The sequence below is a fragment of the Nycticebus coucang genome, chromosome 13 (genome assembly GCF_027406575.1).
Source record: "Nycticebus coucang isolate mNycCou1 chromosome 13, mNycCou1.pri, whole genome shotgun sequence".
In the NCBI taxonomy this organism is placed as follows: domain Eukaryota; kingdom Metazoa; phylum Chordata; class Mammalia; order Primates; family Lorisidae; genus Nycticebus; species Nycticebus coucang.
In genome coordinates, this window is record NC_069792.1 from 45,512,530 (window position 1) to 45,537,353 (window position 24,824).

General features: G+C 36.6%; 1 pseudogene; it reads right to left on the reverse strand.

Moving 5' to 3' along the window:
* Positions 1 to 591: 591 nt before the first annotated feature.
* LOC128563362 (mediator of RNA polymerase II transcription subunit 28-like) lies at positions 592 to 24,231 on the reverse strand (annotated as a pseudogene).
* Between the last annotated feature and the right edge of the window lie 593 nt (positions 24,232 to 24,824).

The following is a 24,824-nucleotide window of genomic DNA, read 5'->3' on the forward strand; positions in this document are numbered from 1 at the left end:
GCCTGTAGTCCCAGCTGCTTCAGAGGCTGAGGCAAGAGAATCTTTTGGGCCCAGGAGTTGGAGGTTGCTGTGAGCTGTATGATGTCATGGCACTCTACCAAGGGCCATAAAGTGAAACTCTGTCTCTACAAAAAAAAAAAAAAAAAAATTAATTGCAATTTCTCTAAAGCCTATTGATTATGAACATTGAGCCTCCTGGAAATATTTAAAAGAACTGAGAAAGAAATCTCAGGAAAGAGATAAGGGATTTATTTGGAAATAAGCACTGGAGTGTTGTATAGTTCCTGCTTATAAATTGGAAAAGATTTATGGAATTCCATGGAGATAGAATTGTTTCTGGCTGAGGACTTTATATAAGGGATTTGCATATTTTCTACTTTTTTATTGCAAGTAATGGAATACATACCCCGTGAAAAATGAACATATGGGACTGAAACACTTTTATGTGCATGTCTGGGTGGTACTGGAATGCTTTCAGAATATGAATATGAACCGGTGAAGAATGTCAAATATTAAATCCATTGTAAAAATGAATCTCTGGGCTATTTAACATGCATTAGAGGAAATAGCAGAGATGATTTGGCTTAGGCCTTAGGCTGTGAGGAAAAAGAAAGGTCCTCTGTCCAACTTCAGATTTCCTATCAGGAAATGTTAGAACATGTAATTTCAAAGGACTTTGAAATTACTCTATAGAAGTTCCCTCTTAGCTACACTATTATATGTAGATATTGAGAGCATGTACATAAGAGATTTAAGGGAGCAAAGGAAACCAAACAACTCCCCTTACTCTGAATTACAATTAATTTAGCAGATATTTACTGAAGGTCTACTGACAGAAGCACTGCAATAGACATCAGCTGTCAGTCGTGAAGAAACAATGTCCCTTGTCCCCAATAAATAGCTCACTGATCATCTAGGACAAACATATCCAAAATAAATAGATGACAGATAAATAATAGCAAGATTTATGATATAGGGGTCACAACAAAAGCTTGGAAACAGGCTGTGTTATGGTCCATTATTTCAATTATAAGAAACACAGTCAACAGAGTCCTTTCTGATTCACCTACATGAATTTCAACTTGCTCAGCTTGTCAGTGTTGCTGAAAGGGTGTCATTTGTTTCTGTCCAAGGAGATTTTATGTTTCTTTTTTTTTTTTTTTTAAAGAGACAACTGGAGTAAGCTTTAATGCTCCGACTGCTATAGCACTGAGGTAAGAGTCTGCCCAGTCACTTACACTGCCTCATTACCTTGGAATGTAACACAACTCAGCTCGCCACTGCACCCACGGCATCCCGCCCCATCAAGAAGTAAATAAATACCGCACAAAGTATAAACTTACACCAAATAAACGTCAGCATCAGCCATCATTTCACTAACCCAGGACGTTTTAATCCTCCTCCTCCTATTTACAATCTCTTTGTTCTGAGAGCTCTGGGCACAAGATGAACATGGTGTAACTACATTCCTCTTCTTGAGGTAGTTCAACATTGACACACAACAAATTTACTTATTTGTCTACCCTACCATTATGGGGTAATTATCATAAAGGACCCCCAAGCAAAATCCTCATCCTCCATTCTCAGACTACTTAATTGTCTTTTACCTCAGCTCAAAGTCAACTGACAACTAGAAGTACATGCAAGGAAATGGAAAGTCACACAAACATTAAAAAAGCAAAAAAGTCCCCAAACAAACCCATAAAAAGCAATCTGTACATATCACCATACTAACAGTCTAAACTTTGCAAAAGACATATTCACTTGTTTTACTCAAGCCACAAGCATTTCAAAAAGTATTCCAAAACCTAAACAGCTTATAAAAATAGTGGTAAAATTTTAGGTGGGAGCATAAAACTAAAATCAACTCGTTCCCTGGCAAAGAGTTCTTCCAAAATGCCACCATGTCCTTGAGAAATGTGTGGCAAGCTGTCCAAGGCCGCCGGCACTCTGGCATACCCTCCCTCAGGTCCTCTTCAAAGGTGCAGGGATAATGGCCGATGCCTGTTCCAGGTAGGCCAGGGACCCCTGAGGGATGTCGGCTGGCTTTTTGTGCTGCACACTGATGTCCTCCAACACCTGCTGCCAGTGCCTCAGCTTCGTTAAGTGCTTCTGGATCAGAGCGTCTTTCCGCTGTAATTCATTCCTTAGCTCAGAGACATCCTCTTTGATAACTTGCTCTGGTTTCTGGACAGATAACTGCAATCTTTTTTGTAGAAAAAAACATTCTGTCTGTCTCGCAATATCCAGAAATTTCTGGATACACTGATCAACACCAGTTCGAATTTCTTCCTGATCAGTGCCATTGACATAGTCCTGACTCACCAGAGAAGCAAAACAAGCCTCGAAAGATGACTCCAACTCGTCCACCAAAGTACTGTTAGAAGGTCTTGGAGCGCCTGGCGCTGCCTGAAGAAGTGAAGCCTGGCCTGAGAGTCCTGGCTGGGGTGGTGGAGGACCCGGTGGCTGCCCAGAGAACATGCCGCCTAGCGAAGCTGCTATTATCCGTTAACAATGGGGGAGAAGTTTACTCGATTTTATGTTTCTTGCTTTGCTTTTTGTCTATCTCAAAACTTCTGTAATGACCCAGGTATGTTATCAAATGGCTTTAAATATATAGGCATGCACATATATACACACATATCATGGCTCCATTAAACCTCAGAAGAGCAATAAATTTCCTATTTAAGTTCACCAATGTGCTTTGTTCTTATCATCAATACATCAAGTCACTGCTAATCCCTCAAGGTTCGTGTCATCAGAATATGCTTTATTCAGAACTTTCTATAGTAATGTTATTCTGCTTTTTCCTGAAAAACAGTACCCATAATACTATGGCTAATTGCCCTATAAAGTAGATTTAGTGATAAGAAGTAACATTTCTTATAAAAAGAATACTGACCAGGAGTCTAGAGATTTGACTTCAAGGTACAATCATTTATTCCTGGTATGATGTTGATAGAACTATCTAATTATTTTTTGGTTTCTGTCTCCTCATGTATGTAGTATGAAAGTAATACTTGCCCTATTAATTAAAAATAAAATGATTACTTGGAAAGGAGTCTTTGGGGGAAAAAAAAAAAAAAACAGACAAAACCTGCTTATTATTCCAAAACAAGGCAAAGTAGCAAATACCCTTACCTTTCACACAAATATGTAAAAATTTCTTTTATAAATTGTCTTAACATGAAAGATTTGTCCAAATATTTTAAACAAAATTATATAAACAAATCAACTGGAAAAGGACATCTCAAAATTTCACATTAAATATGCCCAAGTAAACTTGAAGACCACCTTTAAAATCAAGAAGCAAAAATACTATGTGCAGAAATGCCTTCTAAATTGTGCTCAACTGTGTCTTTATCAGAGATATTTTAATTACTACCATGAAGCCTTTATAATTTATCTCATGCCTTTCCCACCTCCAAGTGCTTCTAAAAAAGTAGAAATTCAATATTATCTTTCAAGGAAATATGGTTTTATTTTTAGGCCAAACTTCAGAACTTATTAATAATATACAAATAAATGCTGAGCCACAAAGCATTTTCAACAGAAAGCATCAACTCAGATGTAAAGAAAATTAAAAAAGCCACTTTAAAAACCACAACTTTCAATGGCACTTCTTTAAAAATGAAAAAGCACTCAATTCTCTACTCAATAATCCAATTAGAGCTACCACTTTGAAAATTTATACCAAAATTATCAGTTTAAAGTAGATGATTTTTCTCAAAAAGCACTTCTGACATGAAAACTTACTTCTCCAGTTTTTATGAAGGACAATTTTAAAGGCCAGACACAACCCTTGATAATAGATTTCTGACAGACCCTTAATCAAAAATCAGCTAAGTCACTATTGCAACTGTGAGCGATTGTAATAAAAATTCAACTTCTGATTCTCTTTCTCATCTTCTTTGCAAGGAACATCATTATTGTGGAATAGTAAATAACAGATGATGATACCAATTGTCCCTAAAGATTGGTATGTGAATTAGGGAAATAAATACCTATCAATTCCCCTTAAAAAAAATTTTTTTTTTAAATTGAATTTGACTGTGTGATTTTCCAACTATACAAAACAAAGATTTCTTCTTAACTCTTCATTTCTCCTACTGACTACAGATCAGGTTGTGTTTTACACATGAGGCCTTCAGAGCCTGACCAGAGAATATGATAGGAGAGCAAATTTTAGAAAGCTAAGAAGTTGGATGTGTGAAATGACCAGATGATTAGGCAATCACATGTTGGCCAGGCTGGTCTCCCCAGGCAGGATGCTCACAACTGAACAGTAACAACAGCAAAAGGGAAATCGGAACACAGAGGGCATGTGCGGAGAGCAAAATTAGTTGTGTTTTTCTTTTGTCCCTACTAACTCTATTTGAAAGGTACAGTCAATAAATTCACACAGGTCACATCAGATCTCAACATGGCACAACTTTTAAAACTGCTTTCTTGGGATTGACTTACAACAAGAACAAAAAGCAACCAGAAAAATTAGAAATGTCAACTATTTATTAGTTTAGTCTGCCGGTTCTTCCACTGTTCCTTCTCCACTGCTATGTTTTTCTCCTTCTTTTAAGTAACAGTCTTATTAACCCTGAAGAATCTTGGTTAATAAAGTCTAAATGCTCAGTGTTAAGGTTCTCAACAAGCTCACAGTGTGAGTCTTTCTGTCACCTAAAACTGTAGACAAATTAGAATGTTCAATCCCCCAACCACATTTCCCCCATCTTTATATACGTACTGTTTTTTCTGCCTAGAAAGTCTCCCTCATGGACGCCCATCTGTACTCATAAAGGCTCTGTCTAGTGCTATCTCCTGCCGGAAAAAAAAAAAAAAAAAACTCCCTGAATCCCTTATCTCAATACTAATTCATTTATCTCTACTCTACCTATAGAACCACATTGTTCCTTTTATTCCAAAATGCACGGCATCTTATATTTCATTACACTTAATTATAGAGTATAAATGACTTGAGAGCAAAAGGTAAATGAATGTACTTCTGTTCACCACAGTGATTAGAAAAATTCTATCTGCCCATAGTAGGTCCTCATGTCTGCTTCATTAATTCAGTCATTTTCACGTAGTGTGCCAGGAGAGGATCTTAGGTGTGCCATGAACATTTTCAAAAGATCGTTAATTAAATTATTTTCAAGAGCAGTTCAAAGCACAGTAATTTTTTCCCTCTTTTTTTTTAATCAACATAATTTAAATGTGTCACAGAGGTTTAACTACAGTTTTAAGTGTGCCAGGAGATAAAAAAGGTTGAAAATCCTGAATTAATTAAATCTTGTTCAAAGCTAACTCTCCTGAAAAATATAGGTTACTGACGATGAAATGACAGGAAATACTAGGACAACTGATGTATGATGAGTGTGAGAATGGGGAGAAAAATACAGCTGCTTCCTGAAACCACTACAATTTCTAGAAAATTATTAGCTCCTTTTTCCTTGGTTTCTTAGGAGACTTCTCCAGACAACTTTTCTATGTGATACATTTGTTAAACAGTGTGTCTGAGGCAGTGTGTCTGACATTGATAAACTGCTTGAAATTTTACATTAAAAAGAGGAAGAAATAGCAGACTGCATTAGTATTGCTTTTCAAAATGTTACTCAACATTGATCGTGTGAAGGTATTTTTTATAGTAGCTAAGGGAATAAAGGTGTGCATACTGGTAGTGAATGAATGGTGAGAGACATGGGGAAGAGAGAGAGCAAAGATAGATGGAGGTTACATAGAGCCACCTCTGCACAATGACTTTCTTTTATTTCCTTCAAGCACAGGCAATAATCTCTCATTTTTCACTGGCTAGAAAATATGTCAACAAAGCTTTCCTTTACTTGTCCTCTTTTTTTAGTTTCTGCTTCACTTAAAAGGGTAGAGGTAATTCCAATCTTATCCTTTCTCCATATAAACTGCCATTGTCTCAGTTCAGAACATAGTGATTTAGCATACATATATTTGGACCTTCTCTCATTAGGAATGCACTATTGACAAATAGTACAAAGCAAGTTAATATAATTTCAAATCTCATAAAGCAACACAAGAAAATTCTATAATATATCAATCAATATATCAGTGATCATTAATGAACATAACAAAATAATATAGGGCTTGATTCACTAATATCTCCCTTAAGAGAGTATTTTTTGTTCATTTTTATTTGTAATTGTAAATTAACATATTATATATATTTATGGGTGCAGGTGATGTTATGATTTACGAACATGGTGGAATAATTCAATCAAACTAAGTAACATATTCATTCCCTCAATACTTCTTTATGATGAGAACATTTGAAATTTACTCACTTTGTGAGTTTGAAATGTAACAATACATTATTATGTACTGTATTCACCAGGCTTTGCAATATACCTCAAAGAAAAAAACAACAACCCTTATTCCTTCTAATTAAGGCTTTGTACCCTTTGACCATCATGTCAAAGCCACCTTATATTTGTGTTTTTACTTATTGCATCAGAGGATATTGGCCTCTACATCTTCAAATGTTTCTTTTAAAAATGACCAGATTTTAACATTCACTTTATTAAACATTATAAATCAACAAAAGTGATAATGGTAACAGCACCATCTTTCCTCACCCTGATCATGCTTCTAAAAGCTTTCACCTTTTAACATTTCTGTGTCAGATTCCTCTCTAGGTTACCTTTCCAACGCTAAATAAATGCTTATACAGCTACTTCTTAATTTACTACCTTTAGATAATTTCTGTTGATTTTCTGCTATGATCGATGAGGATTTATTTCACACCACTCTCACCACTCCTCCTCAATTTTTCTAGTTCTTATATTATTTTTAGTACCTGTGCCTTCATAACATATAATATGCTTCAATTTCAATTTCTTACTTCATCAACTATGGACTGTATTCTTTGTCACCTCACTTTCCAAGACGATGACATATAAGGGCAAAATAGTCACACTTCCAAAGCATAAAGTAAGATGATCAAGCCTTCATTCAACAGTGAGAAGAAAGGAGATCATCTCCCAACCCTCTTCTTCTTTGGGTGTCACCTTGAAAACATTAAGTCTGATGAGAAGTCAGAATTTCTAGTCTTAAAAGGCAAAATTACTGGGTGTCTGCTCCTGAAACTGTAAACACATACTTCCAAGGTTAAGAGAAAAGTTATATAGGAGATAAGCACAGGCAAGTTCTGTAGTCTCTCAAAGTGGTAAGAAAAGTGTTCTCTCTTCCACTTTTCTATATAAATTTGTTTGAAATTCTGTCCAGACTTTGGAGACATTTCCATACTATGTTTATATGCATTTAATCTCTAATGTTTACCTCTAATAAATGTGTGTTCTCTGTCCTATATTGGTTTGGAAAGCTGGAGTGAAGGCGGGGAGTTTTGCTGACAGTACTATTCCTTTTTCCCAGCAATTAGTAGAACTAGCATCCTTACTTCCCCCCTCACACCTCTCTTATCAAGGCAAATATAGTTCACATTCTGTTTTGTAATCAGAAAATATTCCACACATTGCCTGTAAATTGAGTAAAGTAGAAAGTCAATAAAACAGTGTTTAAATTATTATGAATATGTGGTTGTTATTTATTACCAAGTAGTATAACAATGGTACATTTTTTTCCTCTTCATTCTAATAATATCCCTATGCCACTCAAAGGACAATGTTCCTATCATCAAGATCAATAATACAATCCTTCCAGCTCAGATCATCCCTTATGTTAATTTACTTCATATGTGAATTATAATTATGAAGCTGTCTCCTTTTCTTGTTCTTTTTGAGAAAATTGACATATATTCTCTTCATAATATGCCTGTGTCTACAACTTCCTTCTTGTTATATTTAGTTATCAGAATGCACATTATTCTTGAAGACATTATTCTTAGAGCCCCCTGAATTATTCCAATTTGTACATTTTTTTAGAAGAGATCTGCTTTACAGCTGATATAATTTTTGTTTAATGCCTGAATGAATTTGATCAATTTTTGCACCCTCTACACATTCCTTTATTATTTTTCAACATCATTTTTCTGGAATATACCTTCAAATAATTTTGTCATAGAGAGTGTATGGTTAGTTAAGTTTCCTGGTTATTGCATATGGAGAAACGACTTCATTTAGTATTAAATTGATTTAAAATTTGACTGAGACTATATATTTCTAGACTCAGAATTGTCTTCCCCTATAACTTTTAAAGTCTTCCCTGCCTATGTTCCCTAACGTTCTAACTGTGCCTAATGAGAAGCCCAGTGTAGTTTAATCCTTGCTCTTTTGTAAGTGTTTTTGTTGTTATTGTTCACTTTGGTTTTCAGTTATTCTGTCTTCTTCAATTCCTATTTTCAGGTATTTAAGTCTGTGACACCTTTGAGTCTACTTCATCAATTAATATGTTTTCTCCCCAGTGTCCACCTTTCCAGCATTTGTTAAGATCTAATTCATGAATAAAAAGGCCAAGGATTTGCCTTCAAGGGTGAGCCAAAAATAGAGAGACACTGTTGAAGAGGAAATGGTGTGTCAGAAGCCAGAAGAAGAGAGGCAGAAAGGGAGTGAAGTCTTACAGTTTCCTAACTTCAACTTTACCTTGTGATAGTAAAAGCCTAATCTTACAATTCCTTGATTCTCACAACTCTATCTCCCTTCTGATCCAGAAACTCCCTCTCATGAAGGCTCCAGACCACACCTTCATGTAGACCATTAAACTTCACTTCTAAACGTCTACCTGGCAATATCCCAGTCTCTAACTCAGCCTCTTTGCTTCCACTTCCTTGTGTTTCTTTCTCCATAACTGCTGCTCTCCAATTTCATCATAACCCCAGCTCTTCCCAGAATTAACTTCACTTTCTTGCCTCCCCAACATTTCTACTGCCTTGTTACCATGCTATTAACGTATACCCATTTTTTTAAATTTTAGATTAATATTAGGGCACATTCATTTATGTTACATTGTTTGTGTTTGTTAGGTCAAATTTAAGTTGTAGTTGAGCCCTTCACCCAGGAGGTGTGCCATATACCCCTACGTTACATCCATTAGGTGCAAATTTGCCAAACCTCTCCTTCCTTTCTTGAATTTAAATGTGTTTTTCTGTCCTGTGGACATATGGTTGTTCATCTACTAGTTCCATATTAATATTGAGTACATTGGATGCCTGCTTTTCCATCCTCATGATTCTTTACTTAGGAAGATGTTCTCCAAATCTTTATACACATTTTTAGTTTTTCACTTCCCCCTTCTCCAACAACTCACATTTCTACAGAATTACTGAACACTAAGTGAAAACTATGATGCTCTATGTACTGTTTCTACTAAAGATTAATGGTCTATAACCTGACAAGGCCCTCAACACTGTTCAATAATTCAATTATCCTAGATATACATTCTCTTCTCCATGGGTGGCAATTCCACTGGTTCCACAAGTCATCATGATTCCCGTCATTCACACCACTGGTTTGCTTCTCTTCCATTTCACATGGAGAATACAAACCATAGAAAATATATGCCCACAACTACCTTTTAACATATTATATTCTGCTTTCCTTTATTTTTGACAATGTAAGACAAAGGAAGTTATGGTTTTTACCTATAGAGTAAGTACCATATTTTTTTAACTTATGGATTTATAATAAGTGTGATCACAGATAGTCCACAAATAATCCTTAAAAGAAAAATTTATATAGGCCACATTTTCTTACAACAAACCAAGTAAAATATAAAGTAAAATTAAGTAGACATGAGCATGTGTGCAGTATTTATTAGTTTTGAGTACAATATATGTATATATACCTACACACAAAGAGAGAGAGAGAAGGGGAGAAGACATGTTTAATTTTCATGCTAACTTGGGGTTGGATAAGAAATATGAAGCACAGCAATTTTAAGTCATTTGCTTAAGGTCACACAGCTCTCAAATTATAGACTGAGGATATAAACCAGGTCAGTATAGCTCTAGTTTCCTTCCATTTAATCATCATGACATATTGCATTTTCACTCAAGTAAACCCCACAAACTGAAAATTCCTTTATATAACTATTGGTTTTCCAGGGAAACGTGCAGGAAAAAATATAATTTTAACAAGCAGTGAAAATAATGCAAAGATGTAACCAAGGCTCTTTTTAGCAGAAAATATACAGATCTGAATAATCCAATCATTATTTTAGAAGGAAGAACAAATATACTTAGTCTTCAGAACAACTCAGAATCTAAACAATGAATCATCTAGAGTTAATTTTGCTATATGTGATTATAGAGAATGTTTCAAAGTAGCTACGGATCCTCTAGGATCTCTCCTTTGATGCTTAGAGCTCTGCCAGAAACAAAGGCCTTTATAACCCCTATTAGCTGACACAGAAAACTCCTCAGTATTCCTTAAGAGCAAAATATTTTAGCTATTAATGCTACTTTGCCACTTGAAAAATGTAGGTGTGAAGGTCAGAGGACATTTCCCCTTTATCTCAGAAGGTTTGCCGAAAAAACAACTCACGATATGGCAGATTAAGAAAAAGGAGAGATTTACTTATTGTGCCTATGGGGAGAATCACAGAGTGATTATGCAGTATCCCAGAAATGTATAAAGAGAGAGGGGAAGGGATGAGGAATACAGGAAATTCTGTTTAGGGGCAATAAATGGTGACTAAGGAGGATAACTAGATACTTGGGAGAATGAATGGGTGAGGGATACAGATTGACTTGCAAATGATTCTCTTTGGAAATTAAACTAACCTGAGAGATGAGTTTTATATTTGAAATGATTTGGGCCAGATCTAATTGCATTCTTGATTTTCTTGCCTTTAATACATTGAGATATCAGAGAGGGGAAGGAAAGTCAATTGTTCTTTTTGATAGGACTGTTTTTTATGAAGAAAAAGGGATATCCCTTTTCCAAGGCCTATTGATCTCCAAAAGCCTTTAATTCAAAATACTCTTTTATACAAAAGAGTAGTTTTGGGGGTGAAATTTCCTGAGCTCCTTCATAGGTAACTGAGAAATTTTATAGGTACAATTATCATCATTTTAATAAGTGTAATCATTATAACACAATCACTGTTAAGTATGAATTTTCTCAAATTCTTACTCAATTTAGCAAATAAAATATAGAATGCCCATTAAATTTTAATTGTAAAAAAACAAACAAAAAAAATTAATGTAAGTATGTCCCAGACAACATTTGGAATATACTTACGCTAAAAGATTATTTGTTGTTTGTCTGAAATTTAGATTTAATGATTTAATGAGTCCTTTTCTTCCTTGCCAATCTTCGGGAAGACGCGACACACAGACAAGGATAAATCTCATTATTTCACACTCTCTGGGTAACTTGTTTCTCTCCCTTAGGATGATATCAAACCAATAATTAATCATTTCTGTTACAATGTATGCGATTATTTTTCATTATGTGTTTAATGTCTGTCTTTCCTACTAAACTGTAAGCTGCTTATAAACCTAGTCTCTCACTGTATTTCTCACTAACTACATTACGAATCTCAAAGGCCATGCCTATACTTATGATATAAGAGAAATAAATTTTTAAGTAGAGTTTATATCCTTTCTAGGAAAATGCATTTGAATATTCACAACTTCTTCTTCTGCCAACATGTTTCAAAGTCACACACTGAAAAAATTCTGAGAACAGCTGGCTAAAGCATTTCTTGATTTTTTTTTTCTTTTACATATATAGAAAATGAGGAAAGATACAGTCATGAAGATCAGGCCTGAATATTGTTTTCTCAAAAAAGAGAACTTGAGTAACTTATGGTTTCAGTTGAGCTTACTTGAAAGAAAACAGCATATGACAAATTCTAGAGAATCTCCTTAGATAAAGGTTAGATATTCTTAGGACATCTCAGATCCTTTTCCATTGTTCATTAAGCAAGTCAAAGATGAGGCTATTAAAAAGTTGGTCAAGTTGGTGGGACCTGACAACCATTCCAAAAAGGGGAGTTTCTGTACAAGGGAGGAGGACAGTAAAGAGTCACTACGATATGTTCAAATGCTAATAATACCCTGTTTCCCCGAAAATAAGACAGTGTCTTATTTTAAGGTGTGCTCCCAAAGATGCGCTAGGTCTTATTTTCAAGGGACGTCTTATCTTTCCTGTAACTAGGTCTTATTTTCAGAGGATGTCTTATTTTAGGGGAAACAGGGTACTATATTCCCAAATTTTTTGGTGTTATTCCTAATCAGGACAATTTAAAAGATGAGAATGGATAAGAAAAAGGCACCATTAAGTAGATCATTGAAGATTACTGTAAAATCTAATCACTATATTTAATTAGAAAGGAAAAGAAATCACAAAAGAAATTATTTTAAGTATATTAAGAATAATACAACAAGGATATTAATAATTAGACAATTGGCTGCCATCGTAATGGCCCTATTTGAGTAAGGTATAAACAAAATACATGAAAAAGAGGAGGGCAGTGATTGCTGGCATCTTATGTTGTCTAGCATAAAAATATATGCTGCCTTATGTAACTAGGTCTAAATGAAATCAGCTAAAAACACTAAAATTAAGATAGCATGCATACTAGTTTTCTTGCCACAGCAAAGTACCATAGACTGGATGGCTTTAACAACAGAAACTTATTTCTTCACAGCTCTAGAGGGTAGAAGTCCAGTATTAGGGGGTCAGCAGGATTGGTTTCTTCAGAGGGTGCTGTTTTTGGCTGTTGATGACCATTTGCCTCTCCTCTTCACAAGGTCATCTTTCTGTGTTTGTGTTCTAACATCCTCCTCTAGTAAGGTGCCAGTTTGGATTTGGCTTTGGATTAGGTCCCACCCACATGACTTCATTTTACCTTAATTACCTCTTTAAAGCTCCCATTTCCAAATATAGTCAATTCTGAGATACTGGGGCCCTAGGACTTGAACATAGGACTTCTTTTTTTTTTTTTTTTTTTTTTTTTTTGAGCCATAGTCTCACTCTGTTGCCCCAGGGTAGAGTGCCATGGTCTCATAGCTAACAGAAACCCCAATCTCCTGGGCTCAAGTGATCCACTTGCTTCAGCTTCCTGGGTACTGGGGAAGACAGGTGTGCACCCCCACACCCAGCTTGTTTTTCTATTTTTGATAGAGACAGGATCTCACTCTTGCTCAGGCTGATCATGAACTGCTGAACTCAAACAATCCACCCACCTCACCCTCCCAGGGTGTTAGGATTACAGGCGAGAGCCAACACACTCAGCCAACATATGACTTTTAAAGAGACACAATTCAGTCCAAAATAGCATGCCTATTTAAAAAAAAAAACTCCTATTTTCTTTCTACTTTCTATTTTTTGAGACATAATTCACATATTATAAAATTTACTGTTTTAAAGAGACAACTATATTTCATAGGATTCTTTGAGATAGGAGTCTGTATATATTTCCTCCCAGGAGGAAGCTTATGTTTCCTTTGTATTTTTTCATTCAATCATTCTCAGCTTTTCAAAATATTTTATATTATTAATCATATAAATTTTATTATTTTTAATTAATATGATTAATAAATCATATTATTAATGATGCTTTTGGTTTGGTAGCAGATAGGTAAAAAACAGATGATTTGGCAAAAGTCTGGAATTTAGAGTCCTCCTGAATTAGATATTGCCCTTCTACATTCCCCAAAAGCTTCCTCAGGCAGGACTTTACCTGTGCTCCAGAGCTAAACCCCAGAGGTGGGAAGTTGCGGCTCACACACTGAAGTTTTGTGAGGCCACTCAGGCAGCAGGAAGGGGGATTAGCTCATCAGAGGCTGAGATGATTTCTACTTCACAGCACAAAATCACCTAATAAAAATACATAAAACTCCATTTTCTTTTCTTCCAGAGATTATACAGAATTTAGCAGAAAAGGGAATATGAGCTCAAACTCACAGTTTCTAAAGTAGGGGCTTATGGAAACTCAACAGCCTTCAGAAAACGATGTGAAGAATTTAGTCAAGACACTGGTGAAAGTGAGAAGGTGCCATTTTTAGCGGTTGAGTAGAATTTTAACATGCTTATTTCAAATTTCAGTATGGTAAATTCTTCCATTTTATACCTTGAATTTCTTACCCCTTTAACCCAATGTTTTATTTAAGCCATGAAGTTCAAGTATGTGGTAAATATAAGCTTATTTCCCACTTAACCACCAATTGTTTCAATGATGGCTGTGAACTAAAGTAAAATCTAAGTCTCCCCCTACGCAGCTGACTAACCAAGAGGACCCCTAAAACTGAGTTGCTAGCCATGAGAAAAGGGATCAGACAAGCTTCATCATGCCCCTACCTCTTCTCAGAGATGTCCTCTGTGACTCCCTAGCAGGCTTAAGGCTATGCAAGACCTACCTGCATGACCTCAATATACACAACAAACTACTTGAGTAGTCTATCTGGTACTTTGTCTCAAATTAACATATCCTTTATCTTACACATTCCTTTTCACTGACTCCAGGTCTTTAAGACAAAGCCTAACTTTCAGCTAATTGTTGGCTAAAGAATCTTTAAACCCACCTATCACCTGAAGCCTCTCACTTCCAGATGTCCTACCTTTTGGGCCCAAACCAATGTATATTTTCCATGTATTGATTTATGACCTCACCTATAATCCCCACATCCCTAAAATGTATAAAACCAAAATGTAACCTTATCAGTGCTAGTCCATGTGCTCAGGCTTCTTTGGGGTGGTCTTCCAGGTTATGCTCTTCCAATGTGTCTCGGAATAAACCTCCTTAAATTATTTTACTGAGTGTGGCTTCTTTTCTGTCTGCAAGGCCAAGAAACTTTCTGTTCCCTCACCAGCCTTTAGGAACAGGAAATTGGCATCCAAGCACCTTTCTTCCAGGAGGAAATACACTGAGGTATTCCCTGGCATTGGGTGAGAGAAGCTAGACCCAAATGCCCCTGAAGAATAGTCTTATAATTGTTGGACATTATGATCAGTCACATTATCTCATCAATTAAAATGCCCCTTGTTAAAATACAGCTTTTTCCCTATTTTTTCCTCATGTGATTGGATTGGCTATTTCTATTCTCCTAAATGATGAAAGTAATGTATACTTTCTCCAACAGGCAATTAGAAAGACTATATACATATGAATATATGTATGTGCATGTGTATATACATATACACATTTATACTGAGAGAAATTTATACATTATGGAAGACAAACATTCAGCCTACACAATCAATATAATCCATATAATCTTTTAATGGAAAATAAAGATATGAGCATTTATTTGTAGTAATTTTGTAAGTTATCTAGTTTTAAAATAAAAGATTAGCTTTACATTTACTGCCTAGTTTTATGAACTCCACTGTTTCCATAGCTGATAAGAAAAAGCAAATAAATTTCTTTTGCCAAATATGTTTCTCTTAACTAGAGAGTAAATCACTTCATAATTTTTGATAGTAAAATACATTATTATAATTAAACAAAATCATCTTTTTCTTAGTTTAGAAACAAGCAATTTCATAGCAGCAAACCAGTTAATATTTCTTTGTGTTCTTCCTCAGGCTGCTGCTGCCCAAGTGAGAGTAAAGAAGAGTACTTCCATCAGTGCCATTCTCCTGGATGGTTCCATTGATCCAAAAGCCCACTGAAGTCAATAGGATTTGGTCTTTAGCAGAAATGTTGCACTTAGATTATCTCCACAGGGAAGTACAAAACAGAAAAGAACATGGTGCAAATAGCTAAATTACTTTCAAACTACCCAGCCTAGTTTGTTTTAAAACATATTAGAAGTTCTGAAACAAGAATAATAGTGGTATAATGCATCAAAGAAAAGATGACTTATCTGATTGATATTTGAGTTCTCTCCTCCTTTTTTTCAATAATTTCCTTTGGTTTCTTATCAGCTGGCTTCCTTTAAAACAGTAATACAATAGCTCCCCATTTCCCCTGGCTAGGAGATCACAATGAACCAGTCCTGAAGCCTTTCTGCTTCAATTGCCAAGGCAGCTCTGATTACGCTTGAGCCTTGCCTTCATTTTTCAGGACGGAAGCACATGCTTCACTGTGTAGGACACCAGTCTAAGCAGCTGGCATTTTCTCTGATCTGACTAATCATTACTTTGGGGTGAGAGTGCAAGAGAAGAAAGGAAATATCATTCAGAGACACTTTCTTCCTAAAGGCTGGGGTCTTAGAAATTTTCTCCCTGAAGCTCTAACATCACACACACACATAAACACAGGTCAATTCCCACTCATTAAGATATCTCTCACCTGGAGAGCTGAACTATAGAATTAGACATATGCTATTATTTTTATTCTTTAGAAAGTTCTATTTTCTCTCTGTCTCAGTGTCCTTATCTAAAAAGCACAGTTAGGATTGCTGTGAGGATTAAATATAGTGAGATTTTCGAAGTGTTCGCTTGAAAAAAAAAAAGTTTAATTACTTTGCCATTTTATCTTTGCATAACATGTTCAGATGTAAAAAATTATTTCAAAAAAGTAAAACAGCTCCAATGACAACTATTATCACAAAAACATTTGCCTTTCAGAAAGCCATTAAAATAGGGTGATTAGGTATTAGAAAAAATGATGGACATTTTTTAACCAATGCAGGTAGAAAGGAGTATCTGAATTTAGAGGGACGAAACTGAAAAAGAGAGAGCTACAAGTTGGAAGAGAACAGAATATAGCAGAAAGGACATTGAGAACTGGATTTGGATCAATATTTGCAATATGTACATATGATCAGCCATGTCAAAAGAAAAATAAATTTTCATTTAAAAAAAAACTTAGAACCACATTACTACTGTTGCTCATATGTTTATTTATATATCCAATTTTTCTATACTTTTGAAAAAAATGGTCATTGGTTTTCTTTCTTTATACTTTCCCATCAGTGTTTTTTCTTTCATTTACCCACCAGCTGTTGTATAAGGCACTGGAGTGCCACAATTCTTAGAAGTGACTTTAGTACAATCAAGGAGACAGATATATAAACCTACTTCCCTAGTAAAGATACACAGTGTGTCCTACTTTTTTCATTGGTTCTAATCTCTAATTACTTCGCTTTGTTTCTAAAGTCTGCTCTAAAAAGCAAATTTGATCCAACTGTGTTTAAATCAGAGAATGGACCCAGGGTGACTTTTTAATCATCCAAACATTACCATCCTAGCAGTGAAGATTAAAATGGGGCACTGTCAGGACAGCTATATGTATTACAACTCCAAAAACAAACCCTCAGGATTCCTTTTCAGATGCTGAGGAGCAACAATTAAGTCATCAAGTATACTCACTCCACTCTCAGCAACCATTCCCCCCCCCCCCCCAGTAAGGTTCTTATGGAGACAAACTGTGAGGGTCCATATTCCATTCCTATAGGCTGTCACTTCTTTCATTTAAGTAAGTTTCTATATCTATATACCCTGAAGTAGATGATGAGGATGCTTCTACAGTAAAGGACTGAATTTTTTTTACAACTTGACCATGTTCTTGCTTATATGTTCAGAACTGTTTCAAACAGACTTTATATTTTTAAACGAAAAATATTTTACATAAAGTAAGACAATAGCATCATCAGAATATCTTACCCTCTCTGCTGTGTCCTTGGTCTTGGAGAGTCAAAGAAGTACGAATCCATGGTCCACCATGAATAAGCAGTAGGACAGATTTGATTGATAGATAAATAAAAAGAAACAGCACAGTGGAAGGGGTATCCCAAGCAGGAAGCCCACTTGGGCCTTCTGTCCCAAGGAGTTACATGCAGCTTTTCTCACTCTGTGGGTAGGGAAGTTGGGGGGGTATGTCTAAATATGTCACAACCTTTAGGCACCAGAGACCCGTGGGCTTAAATTAATTTTAAAACTGCCCCTGTTCAGGAATGTGGTCCTGCTTGGGTGTGCTCTTTGCTCACCCCAGGAGCACGGAGTTCATGAGAAAAATAAGCTTATGGCAGCTGAGTGGCAGCTTAGGTCAAGCACTGGACAGACTGGTTTTGAGGAGCCTGCTGGAGGCCAGAGAATATGGTTTCTGAGTCTGTTTGGCCCTAAAGAATGGAGTCTGTGTCCAGCCCTAGGTGAAAGGGTCCTCCATCAATCCTCCCCAAAATGGAGTCTGTGGCCAACCCTGAGTGGGTGAACCAGCATCTATAGCATTCATGGAGTGCTTCTCCAGGTTTAATAACACATTTTACAAAAGAACTAAAGACCCAAAACAATGATCAGAAAACTTTCTTTGTAAGTAGGCTTTGTAGGCCATACAGTCTCTGCCACAATTGCTCAGCTCTGCTATCATAGCATGAAGCAGCTATAGACAATATATAAACAAATGACTAGGCTAGGTTCCATTAAAATTCTATTTATAGGGCGGCGCCTGTGGCTCAGCGGGTAGGGCGCCGGTCCCATATGCCGGAGATGGCGGGTTCAAACCCACCCCCGGCCAAAAAAAAAAAAAAAATTCTATTTATAGACCCTGAAACTTAAATTTCATATAATGTTCATATGTCATTCAATTCTTCTTTTCATCTTTTTTTTCAACCATTTAAAAATGTGCAAACCTTTCTTAGCTAGCAGGTTGAGTAAAAACAGGAGGCTAGCCATATTTGGCCTAATGGCCATAGTTTTCCAACACTGACCAAAGAGATAAATCATTTGCCCCAATCAAGCCAGAACTAGACCCCAATCTTTTCTTCCTTCCTTCCTTCCTTCCTTCCTTCCTTCCTTCCTTCCTTTCTTTCTTTCTTTCTTTCTTTCTTTTTTTTTTTTTTTGGCAGAGTCTAACTATATCACCCTCAGTAGAGTGCCATGGGGTCACAGTTCACAGCAACCTCAAACTCTTAGGCTCAAGCGATTCTCTTGCCTCAGCCTCCCAAGTAGCTGGGACTATAGGTGCCTGCCACAATGCCCAGCTATTTTTTTTTTTTTTTGGTGTAGTTGTCATTGTTGGTTAGCAGCCTGGGCCAGGTTCAAACCCGCCAACCTGAGTGTATGTGGCTGGCACCGTAACCACTGTGCTACGGACCCTGAGCCAACCCCAATCTTTTCATTCAAAGTTTAATACTCTCTTTACTACATCCTGTACTGTCCTATATATCCTACGCAAGAATTTCTAACAAGCATATGTCAACAGTGATGTCAGAAAAAAGATGAGAAATTAGAGAGAAAAAAATCATAAAACAACCAATAAGAACAAAGGGCACACTTCCGAGTTTTGGTACCATTTTGATTGAGTAAATACATAGTAACTAAGAGCTGGGCAAAGCTGGAAAGTTTTAACCTTATCCTTGTGCTCCATTTAGTTTGAAATTGGGCGGGAAGTAGATAGCCCTGCCCCAATAGCAAGGATTTCAGCATGATTGGCCCGTACTTCATGAAAGACAAACTGTAGAAACTCAAGAAACAGGGTCGCCATCTACCATCTCATGTTTTTGCCACCAATATTTTTTTCATGCACTCCCCATTCCTGGAATCTTCTTTATACTTCCATCAGTCAAACTCAAATGGCACCCAATTGTTAAGAGTCATATTAATTGTCACTTTCTCCAGGAATCTTCTTTGTGTCCTACATATAGAAAGAATAGCCCTCTTTGTCCTTTAAAAATCACCCTGTATTTTGGTGGAGGCAGTGTTTGCAAGAGATATGAGGAAACCACATAGCTACTCATCTCCTGAGATAGAAAGAAAAAGTAGAAACTAATGAGAACCAGTTTGTAAGGTGAGACGTGTGGGCTTGGATCACAGGCTCTGAGTGGACACTAACTAATCTCTTAGGAATGTTTGAGTCAGTGTAAAAGCTCAATCCATGAGGCCTGCCAATGTTTAAATGGATTCAAGCCAAGGCTATAACCAAAGACTTTATGAGTCTGTAGCAGTGGATCCAGAGGCTTTCTGCTAGCTGCATAATGAATAGAGGTTATACAGAGACCAAAGTCCTAAAAGGATCTAAGTTATGAAGATTCAGAACAGGTAGGATAGTAATAACTACAATTGCAACATTAATAATAACAAAAAGCTATTGGTCTTAAAGAATCTCACCATGCCCAATACTAAATTAGGTGTTCTACATGCATTAGCTCATTTAGTGTTCAAAACAATCTTTTGAGGTAAGTACTGTTACTATCCCAAATGTATACTTCTAGAGCTTGGATACCTATTCTAAAGTTCAATAAATAGAGTTAGTGTGCTGGAAAAAGAATTCCTCCCTACATGTTCCCATAAGCCAAAGGAATGAACCAGATGAGTCAAGAAGAGTTAATGAGAACCGAATATATGGTTTATCTCTGATTTACCAGTTTCTAGGGGTAGCTAGACTGAAGCTTTTCAAAACAATATGGAAGAATATTTGCCTCAAATCTTGGGTATAATTCTAGATGCTACTGGTAAGAAATCCTGGATCTGGGCATAATTAATTAAGATTGGCTTAGAAATTACAGCATATGGGGCCCACAGTTTTGTCCAGTAGGAAAGGTGGGTATGCAAAAGCAATGGAACCAGATATGAGTTTTTACATGGGTGAGAGAAAGTTAACTTTTACAAGATGGTTTCCAAATGCATAGTTAGATGATTCGATGGGTAGCAGACAATTTCATACGGGAAAGAACCAAAAATGATTTTAAATTTGCGAAATATGCTAAATAATACAAGAACCAAACTATTAACATTGAACTTTTCAATTAGAAGGTCACTGGTAAGCTTCCAGAAGTCCTCAAATTTTTTAAACAGGAGGCCAGTTCACTGTCCCTCAGACCGTTGGAGGGCCGGACTATAGTTTAAAAAAAAAAAAAAAAAACTATGAACAAATTCCTATGCACACTGCACATATCTTATTTTGAAGTAAAAAACCTAAACAGGAACAAATACAATCACACCGCCTCATGTGGCCCGTGGGCCGTAGTTTGAGGACCACTGAAAGGCAGAATCTAGAAGTCAAAGGTTTAAACATACCAATGGGAGTGGAAATAGTGAATGGACAATAATTTCAGAAAGGAGTTTTAAGAATTATTCTGCTGGGCGGCGCCTGTGGCTCAGTCGGTAAGGCGCCAGCCCCATATACCGAGGGTGGCGGGTTCAAACCCGGCCCCGGCCAAACTGCAACCAAAAAATAGCCGGGCGTTGTGGCGGGCAGCTGTAGTCCCAGCTACTCGGGAGGCTGAGGCAAGAGAATCGCCTAAGCCCAGGAGTTGGAGGTTGCTGTGAGCTGTGTGAGGCCACGGCACTCTACCGAGGGCCATAAAGTGAGACTCTGTCTCTACAACAAAAAAGAAAAAAAAAAAAGAATTATTCTGCCACCCTATATTCTAGGACAAGGCCACATTTCCTCAAAGTAGATGCTGCTTTGAAAAGCAAATATTAGGCAGCTAAGTGTTTGTAAAAATAAAAGCCTGTAGGGCACATGAAGCTCAAAGGCCACATTTCCTCAAAGTAGACACTGCTTTGAAAAGCAAATATGAGGTAACTGTTTGTAAAAATAAAAGCTTATAGGGCATGCGAAGCTAATTGCTCTTCATCCTTGACATCTGAATTTAGATATTGCCTTCCAGGAAGATGTTGCTAAGACCTATCCTTGTGGGCGGCGCCTGTGGCTCAGTCAGTAAGGCTCTGGCCCCATATACCGAGAGTGGCAGGTTCAAACCCAGCCCCGGCTGAACTGCAACCAAAAAATAGCTGGGCATTGTGGCAGGTGCCTGTAGTCCCAGCTACTCGGGAGGCTGAGGCAAGAGAATCGCTTAAGCCCAGGAGTTGGAGGTTGCTGTGAGCTGCGTGAGGCCACGGCACTCTACCGAGGGCCATAAAGTGAGACTCTGTCTCTACAAAAAAAAAAAAAAAAGACCTATCCTTGCAAGCCTCTCAATGTGCTGCCACTGCAGCCTGTGACTTGCAACAATCATGACACTACTATGCTTTATTAAAGTATCTGATTTTCTGCTTGGTCTGCTTCATAAGGAAATAACATGAATTGTTTCATAGATTTTCTGGTAGAACAGTGCTTGACCTGTAAGAAACAGCACATAAATGCCATATTCTGTATTATCATCATCATCATCAGGGCTACGAGATGAGTTTAAACTACCTAAGTAAGGAAAGAGAGGGGTTTTTTTTGTTTTTTGTTTTTTGTTTTTAACATTACCTAGAATAAGAATGAGCTTATGATAGAGATTTCATAAATTAACAAATAGGTAGATAAATTTACCAATTATCATCAATTGTTAGAAAATGCTATGAAGATAAATATGAAAAGTTGATTTTAAAATTATTTTCTATTTTTCTAAACATAATCTAAAAGAAGCAATATAAGAGATTAAAACAGAAAATATTCCTCACTAGATCATAAAATTATCTAAGTGACCCAAATATCTGTTTACAAATTAGACAAAAGTAAATGTAGCAGTAAATTTATGCCACCACACCTTATCTAGTTCTGAGAAATCTTTCAAAAAGAAGAATTTCTAAGACATTCAAATCAAAGAATAAACAGTTTGTGAATATAAGCATATAAACCTTATTTATTGCTGATAATTCAGCAATATTTATCAAAACTTTTAAAATGTGGCTGATATCAGTTGATTTATTGCTGATAATTTAGCAATATTTATCAAAAATTTTAAACCTATCTTGACATATAAACCTTTATTGCTGATTTTAGCAATATTTATCAAAACTTTTAAAATGTAACAATTTCTTTTCTAAAAACAGCCTAAAATAATAAGAATATCAACAAATATTTGGCTTTAAAGAGACTTATAACTACATGGTTTGTAATATTTAACGACAATAACAATCTAAATGTCTACCATAACAGATTAGTCACATAAAGTCTACATTTTTAAATGAAACACTGAGCAGCAATTTAAATTGATATATATTTATTTATACCATTTTCATAATGAAATATGCTGTAAAACAATATGTAGAGCATAATACCACTTTTGTTTTATTGAGAGAATAGAAATAAAAAGAATAGAGACAAAGAGAGAATTGGCAAGATGCTAGTTTGCAAGCCCCAAAGCTGGTAAACTTTCTTGAATGCTCACTTGCCCTTATTTATATATTCATCTTCTGGTCCTGTCCTTTCTACTGTTTAAATGTCCTTTAAACTTACAATTCCTTTTTTTTTTTGCAGTTTTTGGCCAGGGCTGGGTTTGAAACTGCCACCTCTGGCATATGGGGCTGGCGCCGTACTCCTTTGAGCCATAGGTGCCACCCTAAACTTACAATTCTTTTCATCACTATAGTCATAATCTTCATTTAGAAACAACACATTTTTTGTTTTTATAAAAAAAAAAGGCTATATAAATGATGTCCCTGCTCTAGTGTTGCCCCTCTCCACACTCCACAGGGAAAATGGAGAATGATATTTCTTAAATGCCAACCTTAACGTGGCATTATGTTTTCAGGACAAGGTCCTAAACACCTTGGCATTACATGTTGGACGATACCATTAAAACTGTGACTTCTACCTACTGTGAACTAAAATAAAATCTCAAGCCTCCCACTGAGTGAATGGAGCACGCCTTCTCTTGGCTAAGAGGACCCTAGAGAAACCTTAAAACTGAATTTTCAACCATGACAGGATGGGCAGTCAGATACACCTCATTATACCCCCTCCTTCCTTTGTTAATGGCAATTGGGCTTTTTTCTTTTTAGGACTAAGCAGAAGCTCATCTAGTGGTCTACTCTTCCCTATTTGTGGTTTTGGCAGTACAATTAATCAACATTCTTTCCTCACAAGACCAACTGCAACTTAAATAAGCAGTTGTTTCTGATGGTATCAATTAACAACGGAGCATTAAGTCTCTTTTATTGTACCAACAAAGCATACACTCAGCCATACAGTGGTTTTAATCAGTCAATGGCGTTTGTTCAGAGAGAGTTGTCATGTGCTCTGCTTCACCTTTTGGCATCAGAGGGCCATCATTTTCTAAATATGGGCCCCCAATCCCCATAGGGACATAAGGCTTGATTGTGCATGCACATACTTCTCCTTTCATGAATATTCATGACTCCTCCTATAGCTTGTTAAATATGTATATTTGGCCACACCACTCAGCATGAATTCCTGTTCCCATTGTCCCTCCCTTGAAACATGTGTTTCTGGCTTCTGGGTAGAAGCTCCTCTTCCCAGGCTGTCAGAAAGGCCACCTTACAGGCTGTATCCATTTATAAGAAATATAGCTCTCCTTTCCAAATTTATGAACCTCTACATTTCTTCACACTACCTACCTCTGCAACTAATTTCCCATGGCCCCTGTTTCTTTCCACATTTTGACTTCAAGCCAAACTGAACAATTTGCACTTTTTCTGAGCTTACCATGTTCACATCTCTGCGTTTTTGCACATGCTGCTTCATCTACCAAAAGCAAACTTGTCTCATCTGGTTGCTATTCATCTTTTGTAGAGATAAAATCATGGCTGTTTAAAATCAAAACTATCAACTCTTCTCTTGATGCAGGCATTCATTTCAGTGATGAACTATAGCTCCATGTTCAGAAACAGATAAGGACGATGGGATGCTGAAATTTCAAGATCTCTGTCGGGTTTTTCATGAAGCTAAACAAGAACCAGACAAAATCAAACAAGTGGCTTTTTGGTTAGCTAAGCACATTCGGTTTAAAAGCCTTTGTTAGGTGAAGCAAAGCTTCATTTTAAAGGGGGGTTGCAAACTAATTTTTTTATACTATCAAAAATTGATTTATGTTTAGAAGCAATAATTCTGGAAAGAAAGTGGAGAAACAGGGAGGAGTCTTAAAAGAAAAATGGAGATAAGCCCCTTTGCAGCAGTCAAGAGCCTTAGAAGAGGCTGCCCAATGAGAAATTGCCTTAGAGTGTCCATACTAGTGGTGTCAGAACCATTCAGATCCCCTGTGAAAAGTAAGTACAGGTGCACCTTTCCTTGCTTTTGCAATAGCTGGCTGCTACCAGCTTACAGTTGCACTCTTTTGA